The sequence below is a fragment of the Lagopus leucura genome, unplaced genomic scaffold, assembly GCF_019238085.1.
Source record: "Lagopus leucura isolate 7727_CA_CO unplaced genomic scaffold, USGS_WTPT01 Super-Scaffold_100001, whole genome shotgun sequence".
NCBI lineage: Eukaryota > Metazoa > Chordata > Aves > Galliformes > Phasianidae > Lagopus > Lagopus leucura.
This window is the reverse complement of record NW_024962262.1, coordinates 88,817,913-88,840,327: the sequence shown is the minus strand read 5'-3', so window position 1 is coordinate 88,840,327 and position 22,415 is coordinate 88,817,913.

Below are 22,415 nucleotides of genomic sequence, written 5' to 3'. Positions count from 1 at the left end.
TAAGCAGCAGTTACCTGTACAATTTCATTCACATCACTGTATTTAAAAATACTTTACTCAATTAATACTTATTACAGTGCATAAGACTGAAATATAAGTGAGTAAGAGAAGTGAGTGTGCTGATACACTTGGTGCTCTGTCTTATTGTAATTCCAGCTAACTTACCACTCTGATTTTGATTTTGTCAAAATAAAGAATGTCACTTATCAGACATTTCTTCCTGCATTACTCAGAAGAAGAAAAACAAAAAAGTGTCACAGCAGATGATAAGGTGATAAACCGTTTAATTATTTCCACAAAGAACATGATGCATGGAACTTAAAATGAACACAGAACGAAGTCCTAAAAAGCCAAGAAACATGTTATTTATACAGAAGAGAGAAATAATCTTTCCTCTTTGATATTTAAAATTGCACTTGATGCATTTTTAGGTATTAACGAGAATCCAGCAAAATGCTGAATTTCTTAAGAAACAAATTAAAGAGAGGCTAATGATTTGTATACTTACAACAACAATTTAAGGGAGATAACACTGCACTTTTTTCACATCTCAAACTAAGAAAGGCCACTGCAGTGACTGTTGGAGGAAACAGTGGTGGCAGCAGGAGCAACAGCAAACTCCTCCCAAACACACCCCTCGCTGCTCCTGGCCTGCAGCCTCAGATGTCATGAGATCCTATCATAGTGAGACCATATCACATCAGGTTACCCTTAGAGCAAAAAGCAAGGCCTAAAAATTACCTGTGTTTTATAAACTTCACAGTAGATCAGCACATCTTTCTTGGGAGAAGATCCCTTGGTTCAGGGATTATTTATTGCCCTATTGATCTATTGCATCTGTATATCTATCTATTGCCTGTCCTTAGCAAGTGGTACATTCCAGAAGTAGGAAATCTAGAATTATAGGCAAAAATGTAATTTTTGTTTGTATGCATTCACTGCTTGCAACACAACATTCTATCCTTGGCAATTTTTTTTATAAAAATAGTAGCTACAAATGCCTGCAAAAGTGAGTGGAGCTGGTTTTGATCCAAATTGTTAACTTTCATCTGAAAAGCTAAAGCTAGTGGTCTTCACAAAGTATAGCATATTTTCTCTGATTTACAAGTTAAGTTAGAAGAAAAGGTTTAGCCCTTATTTTTTAGTAAAATCACATAGTATAGCTGTAAAATGAGTATAGATAGCACAAAAAAATCAATGGGCAGAAATTGTCAGATACCCTTTTGGAGAGCAGCATGAAGAAGAATGAAAGTCAAGGAATTGAATTCTAAAGTTTTGGATATCCTATGAAAAAGAAGTCACAGATAACCCATTGAAGAATCAGTTATGAATGTAAGGTCCATGATCCAAAAGCATTGTGCCAGCAAGACGTATCTTACAGATGTGATAAATTATGAAAATATTAGGAGGAAGATATGTAGCCCAGGAGAAAAGATAAAGTGAAAATGGCTTGTAGGATAGTCTCACTCTATTGTCACAGCTTCTACAGAAGCCACAAAAATTGCCTGCTTATCACCCTCCCCCAACCCACCTCCCTGCCTCAGCTGGATCCAGCTGCTTCTGTATTCTACGGATCTGCCTCAAGTAGATAGAAGTTTAATATGTTGTTGGATAAAAAAACATTATCATTTTTAGCAGCCTGTACTTCTCAGGGAAACCTGGACAGAGCAGATGTGGAAGTGAGGAAATGCGCTCCAAGTGTGCTTTATTTCCCTGCATTTAATCTAGCCAAAAGCAGGAAGAAAAAAAAAAAAAAAACAATGAAGAAAAATTACTGTTTAGAAGGTTTTCTGTTCCGATTCATCTAGTTTCCTTTGTGTTTCCATAAAATTTTAAATAAAAATAGATAAAAATTCATTTTTAAAGTCAATTTCATCTCTGTTTTCCATTGACTAGAACAACAGTTTTAGGTTTGCAAACTGCACTTTACAAAAATGTCTGGTTCTCATTGCAAATCTGGATTGCAATTTTCTGAAAGCTTGCACTTCTTACTTTTAACAGAAAGTTGAAATTTATGACTAGAATGTGGCTGGAAACAATAACATTGTCTTTGACATAATGGAAAATGATGTATTTTTCGCCCTGTACATTAACGTCAGTTACACATTGATTCTTCATTTTAGTGAAATATTTGGTGCTTTTCTTATATGACAATAATAAATTAATTTAAAAAACAAACAAACAAAAAAAACCCACCACAGTAGTAATCAGGACGCACTCCAAAAATATAGAGAAAATTTTCACTCAAAATTCCCTTGACAAGTCTATTACAAGGTTGTAGTGGATCAGTAGGTACCTACGTAGTCTATGCAACATGCAAATGTATCAGAAGAATGAGAACAACCCTTAAAAGTCTTACCTTGAATGGAGAATAAAAAATGAGAGTCAAGAGCAATTCCACACATAGCAATTGTGTCTTTGATTACAAATGTATATGAAAATACATCAGCATTCCATATGTTGCTAATGTTATTTATAGAAGTGTCCATCTCATTTTAGCATTTTCTAAACTGCTAAGCATTTGTTTGTTCCCTTTCTAAAATACTTCATTTTCATTCCAGGTGAAACTTGAAACTTTTACTTAATTTTTGCCTGAACTGAGCATGAATTCTGGCAACTTTGACATGGTATATTTCAATAAATAAGTTATTTACTTACATGTATTTTAGTTTTCATGTGTAGTACTGGCCATGAAGCTTAATTGGTGGTGGACTGTCAATGAGGAATAGGGTGAGAACAGGCAGAATTGGAAAATATCAGAAAATAGAACATTTTTATAGGAAGCATGTTTCCTTATACAGTGAAGTCTGTTCAACCAAAATGACCTGAACACCAGATTGCTTGTTTTTATTCTTTCTGTCAAAAGTAAACATGGTTATTGACACCTCATGAATACCAACAGACTATCAGAAAATATTCCAAAGTCTGCAATTAATTTTTTTTCAACTAGGAAACAGATGTACTATAAAAACTCCCAACATCTGCTGCCATCCAGCTTTGGGGCAACAATACACTATTTTTGCTGCTGCTCAGTAAGAAGGAAAATATGTAATTTCTGCAATTTTGTAACTACTATTCCTTTGTTAAGGTTGATTTTTCTACCACAGAAATCCTAACTTTCTGCAACTGGAAATTCTGTAGTAATAATAACTGAGGCTATATGACAGTACTGAGCAGGGAACTTCTGAAAATCACTTCTCTTTCATTTCCACAAGCCAAAAGTCTTTTAGTAAAAAGTTTTACAGGGCCACGGATCAGCACAACAGACATTTAACTTCTAGATTTTGGAGAAAACATTCATTCATTCAGCCACTGGCTCTACCTTCTCTTCTGTTCGTAGATAAACTGAATATCTCAGTTAAGTTCAGTAGGAAGATTTAAAATTTAACAGGCATTGAGATAGTTAATAAAAATAAGAATAAAAAAATAATAGCAGATGTGAGAAAGCAATGAGAGAGGTCTAGTGTGCACGTACAGTAAAGAGCATCTATGTAGAGGGAGTGTACAAAATCAGAAATCGGAGGCTGCAAAGGAGCAAGCAACATTTTTCCAGTTAAAAATTTTGTTAATTCACAGCTGCCTTCAAAAAACTAGTTCAGAGGATAAAATAAGAACAAATTTACTCGAAAATATATTCCAAGAAGTGTGGAGAAGGGAGTTCTTACACATAAGTTACGCCTGAAACACACAGTTACAGCATGAGAGAAAATCTCAAAGTCATAGGGCTCTGCTAAGGTGTGCATCTTAAACTGAATTTATAGAAACACAGTGTTGTAGAAGCCTACAAAATGGTACATGTCAGATATCAATCTGCATGTAAATAAATTACAAAGTATCCAAACTTTTTCGATGCAGGAGTTCAGCAGTTCGGCATAAACAGCATTATTCCATGAGGCTGAATCTTAAAATAACATTTAATTCAGTTCACAGAGGATCTAATAAGTTGTTGATGGTTGCATTGAATACTGCCAATTATAAAATAAAAAAAATAAAAAAACAACCACTCCACTGTATATTAGAGTTTTTATTTAATTTTAGTTTTGGAAGCTCTCCGATTTCATATTAACTTGTTAATGGTTCAAAAATTACGTATGAGCAAATCTGTTTGTTTGGTCGGTTTGTTTTGTTTTTATAGTTTGGGTTTTGTGTGATTGTTTTCAGTTTCTTTAGGAAGCATTTTGTTAGAAATTTGTGTTAAAGAGGTGTAGAGTTTGCCATCTCTGTTCCTACTCTTCTTCACCCGTCTTCTTCTCTCAGTGAACAAGCTCTTGTTCTTCTCAATTTATAGCACTTGCTGAATAAATACATACTTTCATTCATGGAAAGTAATAAGTAAAACTACTCTTAGGTAACATTAGAAAAAATTGTATTTAAAGGTTGTAACATTACGCAAGGGGACAAAATAGGTTGCACAGATTGCTGCCATGTGCCAATGTTGTACTCTCACAACAGATGTGAGGACTTATTGCCACACTGTTCAGGAATAGCTCTATTTAAATCAGACAGGTGCATCCACTCTGCATAGTGCTTAACTCAGGGGTCCTCTCAGTTCTCTATGGATAGTCTCTGTAATTATTATTTCTTCTTTTTTCTTGAATTCATAACAATAAGAGCTGTGTTGCTGCCCACTGGAAGGCTGCTTCACTTCCTTCCTTGCTTGCTCATTTCCAGAAAATCTCGTTGAGCACCATTCTCTGCTAAATTGTTTCTCTTAGCTCTGCCATAGGTCTCTGAAACTCTTATGCACATCTTAACAGATGTCTCAGTGACACTGGAAGAGCTTCACTGCCTAAGACGGTAAGACAACTCAGTTTTGGAACAACTGAGTCCTACAGTGGTAGACTGCAAATTCTACTGCAGAGCCCCAGACCTTCATGTACTAAATCGGCTTTGCTGGGGCTCAGGTGCGCAAAGAAGGCTTACTCACATACAGCCTGTGGTATGCTTCAGAGATACCATAATTGTTAGAGGCTACCAAAGAGCCCAAGAAACATTCTGACCACACAGCGTTCCTTATTAGAAGGAGAAATATTGCCATCAGTGGATTGATGGAATGAAAGTGCAGTTAAGACTTAATTAAGTAGTTCATCTATGATTGATCTAATTGTGCAGTTAGCATTAATTGATTCTCAAACAATACAGACAACAAGTATATCCTGACTAGAAAGTTTTACGAGCTTGTTTGTTTCTTCTAGGTTTTGTATCTGTTATTTGGCCTTCTGTACACAGTAATATTCGGTTAGATGAACATCACAGTGTTGTATCACCCCTACTGTGGCCTGATTTATCATTCCTACATACTGTAGTCATACAACATTCTTAAATATGTAAGTGGAGCTACATCAATGGCCATAAATCTCAATAAGTAAGGCTCGTAGCCTGAACTGGAAATTACTGTGATACAGAGCAACTAGAGGACTGGCTACATGAATGTCTACATGAAATAATGACATGAGTTATCAGGAAAAAGCTAGACTGTAATTTTACAGTGTGTCAGCTACTCCAGTGTAAGAAGTCTGTGTGCATTTCTTCCTCTGTGACATAGAAGGGTTTTCCTACCCTAATTTCTTTAAACTACTCTGTATTTGCGGTGGAATAAGAGCTCACACAAAGAATACTGCTCAACATCTATGTGTAATAAGCAACAGTCCAGTTAAACTCACAGTCATTTTTTCCTTCAGCAGTGATCAAGTTTTTTTTTTTTTTTTTTTTTTTTTTTTTTTTTTTGGGGGGGGGGCGGACGGACGGGGACATAGACAACTGTGTGGGGGAATATTCAATAAAACAAAAAGCTTCTGCAAAGTCAACGGTGCAGTACTGCAATACTTTTTTTTTTAAAAAAAAAAAAAAGCTTTGGTGCTATTTTTAAGAGGTTCATAAGAAAATTAACCAACATCAGCAAGCACTTCTACATTTTATCATTCAGTGCTCTCATCATATGGAAAACAGTTGTCATCTCTTCTTTTTTACAATTTATAATATAAAGTTCACTTTTTACGGAACAGAATGTTACAGTAAAAGTGAATGTGCAAACATTACTCCAGAAGATTTTCCATAACGTTAAATATCCCTGGAAGATGTTTCTATGAAGAAAAAAAATATGTGCTATCACTTATTTAAAATATTAAAAGAATAGATTTCTTTTTAATGAAAATAACAAGTAATTCAATAAGGAGATAACATACAAACAATATGGCAGAAAAGACGGTGTTGTGCTGCTTAGATGTCAAGAAGAAAAAATACTAATTTTTCTGCAACTTTAGTATATTAAATGTACTCATGTATACCTCTGGGATCAGAAAAGGGTGACTCCTTACGTACTTCCTGCATATATGCCAATTTCAATCAGGTTTTTATGATGAACCACTTTTTCTGTTACAGGTACTATGACTTTTGGAGTAGGAAACTTAGCAAGGAAGGATTCCCTAGTTATGTGTTCCATAACGTAAAGACTAGGAAGGACTTTGCTATTCAGAAAAAAACCTCAAAGTAGAAAGCAACAAATTGGTGATGAGGTGTAGGGGGAGAGGAAACCCTGTCCTACCTGAATGGAGATGTTCATTTCTGAGGTGGTTGTATAATCAATGGATATTAAGATGCTATAATCACAAAAAAGAACAAGAGAGTTAGGCAAAGCAGACTAAGATAACAAGAGAGAATAAATGGAGAACTTACCCATATGCTTGGCTCACCCACAAAAAAAACACCTTAAGAGGAGATCTCTAGACAAGATCCTTCCCCTCTGGTAGCCAGCTCTTAAATAGGTCTAGGATGAGTGGAGCCAGGCTCCACCCCTTCCAGTAGCACAGGAGAATTGCCTTCACCTGTGCTCTTCTGGCTGACTCATGGCTCGCCTCAGGTGATCAATCAGAGGTTCAGGCCGTGACTCAGCAGTTCCCATACAGGTGGTCAAACACTGGAATAGGCTTCCTAGAGAGATGGTTTTGCCACATGCCTGTTAGCGTTCAAGAGACATTTGGAAAATGCCCTCAGAAACCCTAACGTTAGCTCTGAAATGTTCATGCAGTTGGACTCAATGATCTTTGAAGATCCCTTCCAAATGAACTATCCTAGTCCACTCTTCTCTACTCTATTCCCATAAAGATATTCAGAAGTGACTGAAAAAATGCTAAAATTCCAACAAATTCTGTATAAAGCAAGATAAAATGCATTAATTATGTCCAGATTAATGTATAAGTTAGAGGAGTGTAAGTACTTGACACTTTTTTTTTTTCAGAAAGAAAAAAACACTGCTATAACAATAAAATTGAGAATGCAAGTAAATCAAGTTTAATTGCAGATATCAGGACACTTATCCAGGATAAATATATTAGTTATCATGACCCATTTTCAGTAAACAGTAAGAACAAAACCTCTATTGATTTAATTTTACAGTTTGAATTAATATTTTCTTGAGCACTTTTACTGTATTAGTAATCTTAAAATATTCTTAAAAGATATTAAACCAACAAACAGCTTCTCTGCCAATAAAATTAACTTCTACCATTCTTCCAAGAAAGTGTCCATGAACTACACCTAAGGTAAGAACAAAGGGAATATTTGGCAGGTTTCCAATAATGTACATGATTATACATGCCAAATACTCCCGAAAATGACTTGCCTCTCATGGAAAGTGTTGTATGAGGTACAGCACAGAGATGTTCCATGAATAAAGACTTACTTGGCAGTAGTTAAGTGCCCAGTATTTACATTAATCTGAAGATAACGCAGCCTGGGATTTCTCACTGATGACAGTGTAGTGCACATTAAATAAAGAAAATTATCTCCCAGTAAGACCCTTCCAGATAAAGAATCAGTTTTAGAACATTCCTATATAGATACATTTCAAGAGAGATCAGGCCTGAAAAACAGCTGAAGACAGAAGTTTTACAAATGCCATTTCAGAGTTGGGAATAGAAATGTTTGGTTTTTTTTTCCTCACTGAATACTGCTGGCAAAGGGTCAACTTAGATACAGTTGTAGTACACCAAACATTACACATAAGACTAGACTGTTTGAATATCTTAAGAACTACATGAGTAATGCAGACAAGACCTGCAACTGCTATGCAAAGGAATGGAGTGTCCGGACTATGGCAGGCCTCTAACTAGCAGGTCAAAGATCTTTATCTTGTACCTCAGAGGAAACTGCATTGCCAGATATATTTCCATTATGGCTTAAAATGCTTAATACTCCAGATATCTTTTCTACTGTGAAGTGCAGAAGATACTGAATAAAAAAATACTGTTTTCTCCCTTGCACTTAAGATTTAAAGATTATATTATTTATTAAAATGAACATAAGCATTTTACTAAAATTTCAGACTTGTTTGTACAGTCATCTTTTTTCTCTGGAAGACTTAACAACACTGTTGGCAAGAGAATGAGTACAGATAAAAGCGCATGAGTCATACTCCCATGATAGAAAAAATACTTTAAGTTCTCTCACGTCTACTTTTGAGTATGCAACTAGCTCGGAAAGAGCAATGAATTAACTTACTTCTCACTGGTTATAGGAGAATCACAAGACAATTGGTCTACTGTGAACTTTGAACAAAGGTTTAAAATAATAAATTATCATATAAAGTAGTTCATTCTCATTTACAGACCACTTCTGTAGTCTGTAAATGGCTACGGATTTCTCTATTGCCATTTTGTATTATGCAGTATATGTTATGCATTTTACAATATGCATTATAAGCTATATGAAAGCATTGGGCAGCAAGTTAGACAGGCAGGACTCTCCATTCATAAATGATACTATTGTCACTGCAGATTGAATTCAGATCTTCATGACTTTCCCAGATAGTGGTCTCTTAGAAAAGAGGAACTTTCTCATCAGCCATAGGGCACAGGGAAAGTGAACATGGACAAGTAGAGAAAACAACAGCAGAAAGTTGATTTGAGACCTAGAAAGTGAAAGAGATTTGATATCAGAAAATACATTAAAAACCACACTGCAATTCCCCACTTTAGTCTAATGCACTAGAGGTAGTAGGATGAGAATGGAGAGACTGCTCTAGTACATTTAAACAACGCAGAAGTAGCTGAGATGTTACCCATCCCTTGAGTGGCCTCTGAAGTACTTTCCAAGGGAGAAGAACTGGTCCTTCCCAGGGTTGTCTCCATGCAACGTATGGGACTTTATGTTGGCAACTATTCAGGGAAAAAAAAAAAAAAAAAAAGAAGCAATGGAGTTTCCCTGACAACAGAACTACAGCTTGATGCATGAGGTGTAATTAAAAGAGCCAGAACATTTCCCTTGCAAGCCAGCTCTCTTCTCATTATAATGATCCACATCATAGATCACATGTGTGACCAGGCACCTGTGCTCTGTTTACTTTTTGCTTTCCCTAGCCATGCTGAGGAACAGCAAGTAGAAATTGTGTTCCTCTAATTAGAGAGTTCACTCACCTTTCAAATAGCAGCAAAGCTGCTGAGGTGGAATCTATTGTTTATAGAACTGCCTCTGCACAAGGAAATGAGGAAAAAAGAACCTAAGATATTAAGAAACCAGAGAACAAGCCATAATCAAATATTTTCTTAACTGGCCTGGTTCCTTTTTTGGGAACGCAGGCTTTGAAATGCTTTCCTTTATTTCATAGGCTGAAAAAATACATACAGCTTCCTTATCGCCTTCTCCTCTTTGCATGAAGAAGGTTCAGTAGTGCAAGTTCTGCACAGCTGCAGCAAGTGCAGCTTGGTCAGAAACACATACCTTCCAACTTTATAATTAAAGAGTTTGGCTGCATCCTGACATTAGCATTACCACCCCCAAATTATCATTCTGGCAGAATCTGGCACACATTTTTCTATGATTTGAGGATCCTTTACTACTATTTCTTAATTGCACAAACTCCTTCATTCATTAAAATTACAAGACAATTATCCTATTCTGCTATTAATTTAAAAAAAAAAAACAAAAAAAAAAAACACCAATTATTAAGATCAGAACTCCAACTCTCACTGCTACTTATTTATTTTCCTGTCTAGGAAGAAAGAGAAATAATATCTTTTTTCTCAGGAGAAAAAAAATATTATTGAAAATTTCAATTTAAGGCTGGGGAATTTTGTAACAGAGTCAACTCTAAACTATTTACAATGTAAACCCCATTAAGGAGGGGAAGGTGAATGCTAATACTGCGAGTATGGGACAAAATAAGCAACATGCTGCCAGAATTTAGACAAGCATACCAGTGCACCATAAGAGATACTGAAATTATACCTCATCAGAATATCACAAAAAAGCAGGATTTATTTAAAATCTTGTTCCTCCCAGACGTCTATATTAATTGAAACTGAAGTTCAAGCTCTTACCTTGCACTAGAAGTTGGCATTTTCTTTTGGAGGTTTGACTTTTTGGCATTATTGTCAGCTGTCACATTTCATAGCCTTATGGTGTTATTTCCTTAAAAACTGCACAATTTATGCATATAAAAATGAGGATTTCAGAGTATTTTATTTATCTATAATTTGGGTATGTGAATGTGTGGAAAAAAAACACAAAACAATTAGGAGAACAAAAATTTGTGTTAAATAAGTTCAAAAATGGGAAAAAAAAATCTTTAAGAATGTGCTATTTATGGCATTTTATTGTATTCTGTGTGCTCCCAACTTGCAGCAAAGGCTCTGAAATTCAATGCACTTATACATTTAAAAAGTAAATTTAATGTAGACATTTCTGATTACATTTGGCATCCAGAGGAATTTTAAAGAAATAAAATAAAAAAAAAGCTTTTATCTTCTTATTTACAGAAGAGATATTTCTTCAAGCTTCCTCCAGTTCCTCACAATCTATGAAGACTCACCAATTTACAGCAACACTGAATTATCTTTTGCTGAATTGTATGATTGAATGAGCTCAGAATTTTTTTTTCTGCTTAAGTGGTAGAAGTAGCTGAAGATTTTGAAATTAATCCTATGTTATTGCTTCTAAGGCATGAGAAGCAGATTCAAAGTTCATAAAATTCACACGAATATGGGTTTTTTTAGATTTTGCTCAAAGGATTTTTTTTCTTTTTTCAAAACTACAAACTCTCAGAATCAAGCAAGAATTTTGCTGGAACAGTGCCTGTTTTAACTGCTACTGCCATGGTCACAAGATTATTTTGCTTTTTTTTTTTTCCTATAAAATTATCTCTTGAGGTAAATATAAACATCATTAGGGAAAAGAAGCAAATAAAAGTTTCTAAAATGACAATAATCCCTAGTTTTTTAGAATTGGCTCCCCAGGTTCTAATTGTGCATTTTTAAACCCGTAAATATGTATTAATACTACACACAATTTCCTTAATCGCTTTCGTTGATTTTAAATCATGGTGTTGCTAGAACGTTTGAAGCATTACAGTGAATGATAAAGCAAAAGAGAGTGGGTGCTTTCTTTGCCTGCTGACTTCTAATTTGAGGAGAAGCAGCAGCTTCTGCTGCTTTCCTGAAGATGGCAGAAAACTTGCTCTTTCAAAGGTGCTTCTCCAACCAGACTGGATTTCCTCTGTCTCATCTCAAAAGCATTTTTGAAACACAGCATGAATTAATATTCTTCAAAGAAAAGGTCACATGAATCCTTTCTAATGGGAAAAGCATGAAGTGACACAGCTGCCCCAGTTGGTAAACAGCATCTCCCATAATATTAGTCAGCAGTGGTTGCACCTTAACTATCAATAGCACTTAAATGTTCACTGGCATTTATATTGTGATTAGACCTAGTGCTGAGTGGAAATACTATTATTTGGTACTGGAGGCTGAGCACAGACTTACTCTTCTTAACCATCTTAGGCCCTAGGGGACTGAATAATGTGTATTGGATCCCCAGACATCACTTAGTATCATGTTTTCAGGGTAGTGAAAGCTGTCATTTTCAGTTTTTACATAAAACATTTTTCAATACATTTAGCACACTGTTCCTCCATGTTACATTTGTCTTTCTTTTCAATTTACCACAAATACTTTTCTTTTATATTCACTTCCTAAAATCAAATGGACAAATATTCTGATTTATCCATGTCACTCACTAAACAGGAAAGGATTAAAGTAAGCAAGGACCAAATCTGAATAAGTATGCAGTAAATGCCTTAAATTATATATTGAAAATGTGAAAGCATCGTCACAAACTGTCAGTCTATAGAACAGTCCTCCTTCAGTCCTCCTCTCAGCACAGATGACTGCTCATCATAAACACTGTGGGACAGTAACTTTGGCTTTTCATTATGCCCATTCATTTATTTGTTAATTCACAAAATTTGGTAAGCCTCTATAAGTGTCCAAGTGATTCATGAGAATTAGAGAGATTGTAATGTGTTGTATAGCATTGTTCGCTGTATAACAAAGAAGAAATTAATTCAGCAGTACTTTAAATGTATGGTCAAGCTTACTTATCAACTCTCTTAACAAAATAGTTCTTTTAACTGGATTTTTTTTTCCAAGCATCAAACTGTCTTTCATTAGTGTAGCATAGATGTGCTCATTTAATATAATTTGTGATAATTCCATTTACATTTTTAAAGTCAAGGAAAACTCAACAGTTCCTTGCTCCAAAGTGCACTGTATATTCATTATTGCACATGATACAAGCAGGTTTGCAAATTTAAAAAAACTTTCAAGCAATAGATATTGTCTTCAGTGCAGCTGGACAGTGCAAGTATACTAAGAGATATTGCTCTTCTATCCAGTTGCATAATAGGTTTTGAAACTCTTTAGGATACTAAAAATCTCTACATTTTTAAGATATTCTTTTTAGTATAATAGGGTTATTACAACATGTGAAAGTGAAAATTTCCTCTACATACTGTACTTCAACTGCCATAAATATGTTTTGTTGATGGTGACTCCTAACCTCAATAATGTGTCTGTTTCTTCCCTACCAAAAAAGTGACAGTATTACAGGCTTGATGATAAGACCAGCACTGCTGGAAGAAGCCTACATGGAAGAGGCTTCTTCATCCTCCATACAGGATGAAGGAAAAAAACTGGCAAGATTTATGATGTCTGTAAGCATATGCATCTCAAACAACAACAAGTGGGTGAACCAATTGTCTTCCAAGCCTAGAACATTATTACAGAAAAATATAAAAGGTGCTACATCAATAATATATGTAAAAACAAGCAAAACTACTGAGGACACATGCTCTGCTCTTAATCTCATTAAAAGAAAAAAAAAAAAAAAACAACAGTAAAAATGTGTTAGAGAATTGAGAGGCAGCAGGTTTCCTTTTATTCTCTAATTCTCAGTACTGACTTCACTGGACATAAGTGATAACAGTTTTCAAACATCTCAGTACCCTCATCATATGGCAGAAACTGTACTTGCTGAATGCTGAAGTAAAAATCTTTGGATAGAGCTAGATTTTCTGCAGTGTTGACTGAGGTCTTAGCACATTTAGATGGCATAATCAAAAATACAAATAACGTCTCACAAAAATAACTGGGATATTTTATCAGCCCAAAAATTCGCAGTTACTAAATCTCTGATCCCATGAGTACTCTGCAGTACCCTATGGCTGTAAAACAAAACAAATAATTCTTTCTGGTGTGAAACACCATGTTTTATTCAAATTACTGGAGGTGAAATCCATCTGAAGCTGCCCATATACAAGCCAACTATCCACACTGCTTTTACACAGGAACAAAGGCAGAAAATTCTGGGACAGCATTTACCCCATTCCAGAATAGCTGCGGATGACTTGGCCCATTGTTTCTTCTCCCCACATCAGAGTAGGCCTGGAAGCTTTTGTATTTGTCAGAATTGCAAACACCTTGAGATTACAAACACATTTACAAACATGTTACTTCATCGTCTTGTTCTTTCTGAGGTTTATCTTTTGAATGTGTAAAATGTTAATGAAATTATTATATCAACTATAAATTAACTTGCCTTCCAAGTTACACTGAAATTATTTATGTAAATTGATGTCTAAAGTCCTTTGTATGCCAGCAACATACAACTTTTGGCATTTTGTCACTTGCATTATCCTCCATTGCGGTTACATGTTCTCCTTATCCATATTAGATACGTAGTGCTTTGATAAGTGATTGAATAACAGGTATAGACCAAAGAACACCAAGTCATCAATCTGATGCTATAAAACATTCTGTTGCAAATTTGTAAAGCTCTGATCATCACTTATGCTTGATATAATCCTCAAATGGTGAGTAAATTGAAACCTCAAATAATATTTCCCCTGTAAATCAAAAGGCAAAACTATAGGCAGATTGAAAAAATACTGGAAATCACATATGGAAAAACAATAATGGAGCTTTGTGGGTTCATCTCTCTAGATCATGCTACATTTTTTTCTGATAGTCAAAAACTTCATGTTCCCAAAATTCATGCTATTATTAAACTACAGTGTTTAGAGTTAGAACTTTTTTGTACACTTTAGCAGAATGTTACTTCACGTACCTGATTTTATATAATCCTCCACTACCAATTCAAGCTTGGGGGAAATATCCTTTCTGTATTCCTGTTGTGCTCTTCCTTCCCCTTAAGTTTTTGTTTTGTTCTGCCTTTTCATATATTCCTGGAGAACGTTGGCCTTAATCTAAATTTAACATTATTGGTCAATTTTGTCTTCCCAAAGAGCTTCCCACTCAATTTTACAGCAGCCTTAGCAAAGCTGCATTTCTGCCAACAGATGAACTTAGGTGTTGTTTTTATAGAGCCATTATGTTCTCTATGCATGAAACATTAAGCTTATGACAGGCTGCCAGTCTGGAGGCAACAGACTGGTTTAAATGCCTCAGGGGTGCCATGCCAATCAATTCTCTTGTCTCTTTTTTTACCAGCCGAGATACGTATTAATGAAGGGTGAATAATTAAAAAGAAGGAATGGATTATAAGGGACAAGACAATGTCATAAAAGTAGAAAATCAATAGAAAGGAGTTGAAGAGAGATCCATTCTATTGTATCTCCAAACTGCTGTAATGTGTGCACTGTACCACCTATGAACTGCCACAGCCTTCTTCCTCCCCTGCCTCCTTTTGGAGCTTCAAAGCATCTAGTTGGATCTGAAGATGTCAAAAGTTGATAAGGAGTGTTACAGAGAACTGCAGACTCTCCATTCATGCAAGGCCTGTAATATTTAGGAGTAATTCTGATTACTGTAACTGACTTCACAACAGAGAAGCCCTCCCATTTTCTTCAGAATCATGAGACATGAAAGAAGTGTTCTCCAAATTCTCAAAATTTCTAAAGGACAGGCATTTCAAATACAGAAGAGAAACAGCCAAATTCTTTTTTTTTTCCTACTTTGAAAACAAAATCTGCATGATATTATACATACACCTTAAGAAAAAAATATTTTTCTTTTTTTATATGTAGATTGGTCACAAAAGCTGGGAGCTTCTAAATATAATAGTAGCTAAAATTCCTATTTAAACCCTGGCTCAGGAAAGACATCTCTTTGAAGATGGCGCTTGTGAAACACCTAACAGTGGGTGTCAATAGCTGGTGACTGTTTATTGGACACTGGGATGTAGAATTCAGAAAAGGGCAGAAAAAATAAAGTATTGAAGGTGGTGTTTTAAAAGGATTTTAGATTATAGCTGAAAAAAGTACATCCTAAGGTATTAAACTGACAAAATCAAAAAATAATTGTAGAAATTCCAAAAAATCTAGCATTTATTTTCAAACAATTTCTTACTTTTAGGCCATTCCTTTGTCATTTCAGTTGCTAAAAGGCTAGCGGTGTACTCAAATACTATATCATGAGCTTCATTGCATATGGAAAATCTTAACTGTGTCCTGATTTCAATTTGTGCACTCATTTTAAAATATGCTAGTTGCAGTAATTTCAGATAACACATTGTTTCATTCATTGCCAGGTAGAAGACAGTAATCTTTAATGGATTTTATTTCCCTACAGATTATTTTGAAGCTTTTGGCTACAATTACAGGTTACCATTAGCACTGAAGTTACAATAACTTGTACAGAAAATGAGCAACTAAATTTGTCAGTAATGAGTCTTAGAGCACTCAAGGGCAGTCAGTTGTGAAGTGTAGCACTATGAAACTGCAAGTGAAATTTCTCTTTTTGTGCTTAAAATTTAGCTCATATACAGAACTTCAACATCTGGAAACCACGTAGCTGCAATCTTACTTGGAATCTTAATGCACAGTTGTTGTTTTTTTTCTTCAATTTCACTTGCATTTGACTCAGTGATGGCAATTGTTAGATGAGTTAGCCACACTTTTCATTGTTATTCCAAAAGGACAAGCAGTAGCATTCAAAACTTTGCTTACCAGCATTGTAGTGAGCAGCATACTGAAGATCTAGTAATTATTTATAAATTGCATTTATGTCCCAGATACTTTGTACTCAGGATTAAAAAACAGAATAATATGCTCAAATTATAAATTAAAAGAAAGAAAAGGATCATGATAGCAGTAACATGTAGATTGTCTGCAAAGTTTTCTTCCTTTCTTAATCTTTTTTTTTTTTGGGGGGGGGGGGGCCGGGGGGCAGGGGTGGTTAGTATGTAAAGCATTCAGTGTCATCTGAAGAGGTAAAACAGGCTTTCTACAAGTATATCAAACACACAGAGTATAAATTCTTAATAGAACATGGAACACAAAAACTGAAATCCCATTGCAAGTACTGTCAGGGATTCCGTATGCAATTAGAGATAACACTTGAAATAATATAGACTACCAGAATTATCACAGCCACAGAACTGGTCTGTAATCAGATGTAAAGGATTGTTATTTTTCTCTTTTCCCTTACCAAGCTTCAAAGTATTTGCACCTACGTGGTCAGAATTGCTCTCTGAAGCAAAAACTGCACCTGGCTCTATTATCAGAAGACGCTGAATCTTGATCACCCTCCTTTAATATCTACATATCTTGTTTTCATTTGGGTTTCTGTATTTGAAAAAAATTACATTTGATTATAATGACCTTCAGATTATTTACTGTCTCCTTCTGAATTTTCTAATATCCCACTGCTTATAAATGCAAATATTTTTATCTATACCTTTTAATTTCATCTAATTTTAAACTAAACTACAATTTCATATGTCCATTTTTGAATTGCTCTTTTCAAATTTTTGCACATAACTTAGAACATCTGTTAAATTTGCAATCGATGTTTATTAGTTACAAGCTATCAGTGAAGATCTACTGTTATTTACACCTAGTTTTCATGTTTCTACAAAAATAAGTCTAAAATTAGTCTATTTTAAAAAATTATAATTGAACTGCTTTGCTTAGCATGCTGATATAATTCTGGAGGAATACTAAAGCTGAAGTGGAGGAAAAATGTATATGAAAAGGGTAATTTATTCCTTCAATAGGAAAAAATGAAACAGTGATGTGTTAGCAAGGATGATGTTCTTAAACACTGATAAAAGTTTGAGAGAATCACTGCATTTAACAGTTTTCTGATTTTATCATTGACTCTAAAATACAAAGGAGAAATATAAAACCTTTACAGTGTAGCATAAAGTTAATCCCCGCAAAGAGGTAATGAAGCTGCTAATGTTTGGCTAAGTATCACCCTTATGATGCGATATAGAAGAGCAAATGATTTAGCTCAGCATCTCACACAAGTGAACATTTATTACAGTAGGGCTGAAAAGGCCAGTAAGAATATTTGTCAAATTATTCTGACTAAGGTTGTTGCATAAGACATAGAAGAGCAGAAACTCAAAATATTCTTTCTAATTAAAAGCAGAGGAGACACCTACACTTATGATGAAATCTCTACAACAGGTTTTCTGCCTGCTTGATCTTTTTAACTCCTTTTAACTACCAAAAGTGATTTTCTGTATTCAAACTTGATTATTCACCAATTTATACCTAGACTTGGAAGTTGAATCAATGTTTCCAATAAGTTGCCATAGAAAACAAACCAAAGAAAAATAAAGTAGACAAAAATACAAACAGTGATTATCTTTTGATTGCTATTTACTGCTATCACATTTTGTAGAGATTATCTTGTACCTTTCAGTATTACAAGACAGCAGGGGGCACTTAATGTAATACAGAGGAAAATGTCTTAACTCAAAATGGATCATAAAAGGCAGTCACAAGAACTGAAGAGAACAATCAAATTTTTGAAGGTAGTAATGTGAAAAAAATGATAGTGGCAAGGAAGTTTAGATTTTGAGATTTACAGTACTATCATTTGAACTGTCTAGAAAAGCAAATAACTTTAAAAATTTGAATTCTGCTTGTCACATATAATTAAATAATACAGCAACACAATCTAAAAAGATTCCATTGTAGAAATGTTTTTAGATTATTTGTCATAAAAATATATATATTTTAGTTGAGCTTCTCTGCAGTCTGTTATGAACACGTGTCATCAAACTCTTTTTGCAAATTAGGTATTTCCATTGCCAAATAAGTATTTATTCTTCTCACAAGTTGTTCCAAAATGACCACCACCAATAATGAAGTATGTCCTGAAATACCTGACCAATCATAAATGAGATATAGTAACTACAAAACAGACAATTTTCTTTAGCTGCTAAGGAAACTCATAAATTGGGTGTACTGCAACCAACAAACACTTCTGTAATCATCACAGTGAAATCAGTAAACGCAGACATAATTACCATGGTTTTCAAGAGGTTATATGTTAGACCTCCTTCCTGAGAAAACTCAACTCTGGAATAACAAAGGCTCCTTCAAAAATCATCTCTCAAGTGTGTTTTGTTAGTAAGTATGAGAACCTTACTAAAAAAATATATTCTCACATGTTCAATTCTCCTTCTCACTCATTTAACAACAGTACTTGAACTGAACAGGACTACTATACATTTATTTCTCCATCATACTCAAACTTCTTACAAGAGGATGTAGGGTCTATTTAATATATATAGTGGGATTGGTGTTGTTACTAAGGGTTTATTTACTTTTCAGTGATTTCTTTAGCTAAAGTTAACAAAATACAAAGACTACACTGGAAATAAGTTGTCTACTTATTTTAGAAAAGAATAGCAGAATAACAATATATTAAGAATCAACAGAACTTAAATACTGGATAACAATAGAAGTAAGTGAAACCAAACCACAACACCTTTACATTCTTCCTTGAAATCCTGAGAAAGAGCTGAATATACTAAAATCGGAGCAATTACTCTGCAGTCAGGTGGATAGGAGTCATGATGAATAGAGTGACAAGGAAAAACAGTTGCCTTTATGTTGGAGCAACTTAAAAAAACATAATTTAAGAGATAGTAAATTTTGAAAATAATAATGAGTAACTTAATGTCATTGAGGAAACAAATGTGATGTAAACAAAGATAGCAAATTCCTAAATTGTGGCTGGGAGTAGTTTTCTAAACAAAGAATAAGTTTTCAAAAAAAAATTCAAACCATAGAGGATACTATTGTTAGTATTTTGATATAAACTTTATATAAATGAAAGCAATCTAATGCCCCTATGCTCAAAGAGAGGAGATAATAATGCTGAGTTGTTAGAAAAATGACCAGCAATCATTTCCTGTATTCTTGAAAGTTCATATGCTATTTCAAGCTGTAACATCTGTAAATGACAGAACATCTTTACAGTTTATTTTGGAAAGTTGAACAAAAAAATAATCTTGTTATCTATTCCATTTTACAGGACTGCAAAAGTAACACTTCTGACACTAAAAGAGAAGGTACTTTATCTAAAAGTATAGTAGATTGCAAATATTTATTTTCTTAATAATTCTTTTATTAACTTTCTACCTTATTTCAAAATACAGAATGAAATGGTGACTGGATTGTTAATTTTCCTGCAAGTTTAAAATTTGGCTACATTTCACTGTGTAGTTACATTTAATAACATTTCCCTAAGATGTTATGAAAATATTTCTATCTGGTATACTGACTGTATTTTCACTGGATAAGTAAGTATACAATATGCATTGGCACAAATATTCAAGATACATTAATTTTATTTATCAATTTTCATTATAAATACATTTTATCAGCTTTATCTTTGCAGCCACAGTTCTATTTTATTTTCACTCTTCTCAGAATGTACCAGGCTAATATTGTTTAATAATACTGTATACAGAGCGGGAAACTAAAGAGGAAATGGAAAAAGATGTACAGAGCTCATCAAGTCAAATCTGCAAATATAAACCAGATCCAAACCCAAGTCCTTTCCAAATTTCCAATTTATACCGGCCTTTCAACGAACAACAGAAAATATTTTCAGAGAAAGCTTATCTCATGCTTCTATTAGTTGTTGAAAATAGACCAATTCAGTGATTATGCAACATCAAAAAGAACAAGGGAGTTCTTTGTTAGGTTTTTTTCAACTTATAAGTTTCAACTGAAGAGTAATTCAAGTAATTGAAGATGCAACTGCATTTCAAAATAGAAAGGTCTTCATAGACTTCAGTATGAAATGCAATTCTTACACAAGGTGAAACATTTACCGCAGAGGTGGGAAAATATTATATTAATAATAGCAAATAGAGAAAGAAAAATATATTTCCTAGAAATTAATATCACTTTCAAGTATTACAAAGCCAGAATGTTGCAGAGAAAATGTAGTAGCCTCGTGAACTATATAACAAAACCTTTTAAATCCCTAATACTAAAACATAGAAATAATTATATTTTAAAGGAAAATTAGTACTGTTTTAATCACTGAAGAACTAAAACTGTTTTCAATTTCCATTTGATTGCATGTTTTCTATGTATTTAATTTGACGAACCAAACAAGTGCCAGAGGAATCTGCTATGATAGCAATATGTCTGAGTCTGAAATGACAGATGTATGTCTACTGACTTTCCCTATTCTCTGATACGGAAAAAACTACTTTGTTTATTAAAATTCCTTTTTAGTAGAAGTCAGTACCACATGAACATTCAAAAAATCTTGATGGCTGTGATAATATTTTCACAGTTGAGAGCACAGTGTTTCAATACCAACTATTCACATCAACTGAGAGTGCATATTCATTATTCGTAATATACTCAAAGGTCACATAGTAATTTGGCAGGAGTAAAAGAGAGAACTAGATAGATCAACAAATAAAAATGCTAATTCTTCAACAACTACAAAATCAATCAATACAGGTCTGTTTGAATGATTCAGAAAGAGAGCTAATGGAGAAAGATTTGAGAAGTTTTACTCCTGGTTAGGTATATTTTAAGGAGGATAAAATTAGCAAAACAACAAAAAACACATACACATTTTTGTAATGAAGAAAATCCCTTGTCAAAAAGTTTCCTCTCAGAATAGTTGCATATGATAGATTCAGTTTACCATGATTAGTTAAGAAACACCAGTTGGTCTATATTTTGATAGGTGCATTGTTTTCCTACAGTGAAAGCACCTACCTATTTGTACAATTTTATAAAGTTCAGCTATCTATCAATAGTAGCAATGAGGTCACAATAGTGCATCTTTTTCCCACTTTTGCCTTAGACTTCAAAATCACTATCACATTCAAAATAATGTGTAAGTAAAATAAAACCACAGAGTTGTTTTTTTATTCCTTTCACAAGAAATAGGACAATCTTTATTCAAAACAAGCACATGAATTTATTTGATATTTATATTGCTGGACAGTGAGCCACATACACAATTTCCAGTGCACGAAAATACAAGAAAATATTATGGAAACAAATTTCTGTAAGTGTAGTTAAATGCTGGAATAGATTTCTTAAATAAATTTTCAGATCTCCATCTATGGCAGTACTTAAAATTTGACTTATCAAATAGCCTAATTCATCCACAAAGTTGTCCAGGCTTTGAGTAAGGGTTTGGATTAGATGATCTTCAGAGATTCCTTCCAATCCAGAGGAAAGAAGTGTACACTAGTGGTTTTGTAACACAATAAGAAAAGCTGGTGATGATTCTGTTCTCCACTTGGAGGGAATTTTAGATTTCCAAGACAAGGAGTCTCAGAAATCTCTACTTCCTCCTCATTCATTTTACTCACAAAATGGACAATGCCAAGGAATTAAGAGGAGGGAGATAGATATATTTCCCACAGAAGATGAGTTTCTCCATTATACAGTAAACTTTACATGCAAATCTTTTTGTCTTAGTTTAGGTTAAAAGTTCAGTAGGTAGCCAGTGATCAGGAACAAGGCAGTATCAGGGGTACCATTAATGTCTTGCAAACTGTGAATGAAAGATAGTTTCTGATGACTATTTGAGTATGGACTAATGGCAAAGAATCCACACAGGCCAGGAATTCTTGTGAGTTTTTAGTGTATATTGTTTCATAGAATCTTTCCACAGCAGAAGAGGAATTATCTGAGTAATGTCTTCCAAAATAGAAGACTAAAAAAAGTAATCACAACTCTCAAACAGACTCACCAAAAGCTTCTTAAAGGAAATCATGTGCCAGCAATGAGCATTAAAAAATAGTGTCAGCTTCAAAATTTGTCTTTTTAGTATCTGAAGACCCAACTCTTTTCTTTAAAAGAACAGGGTTCTGACATTACATTATTAAATACCCTGACA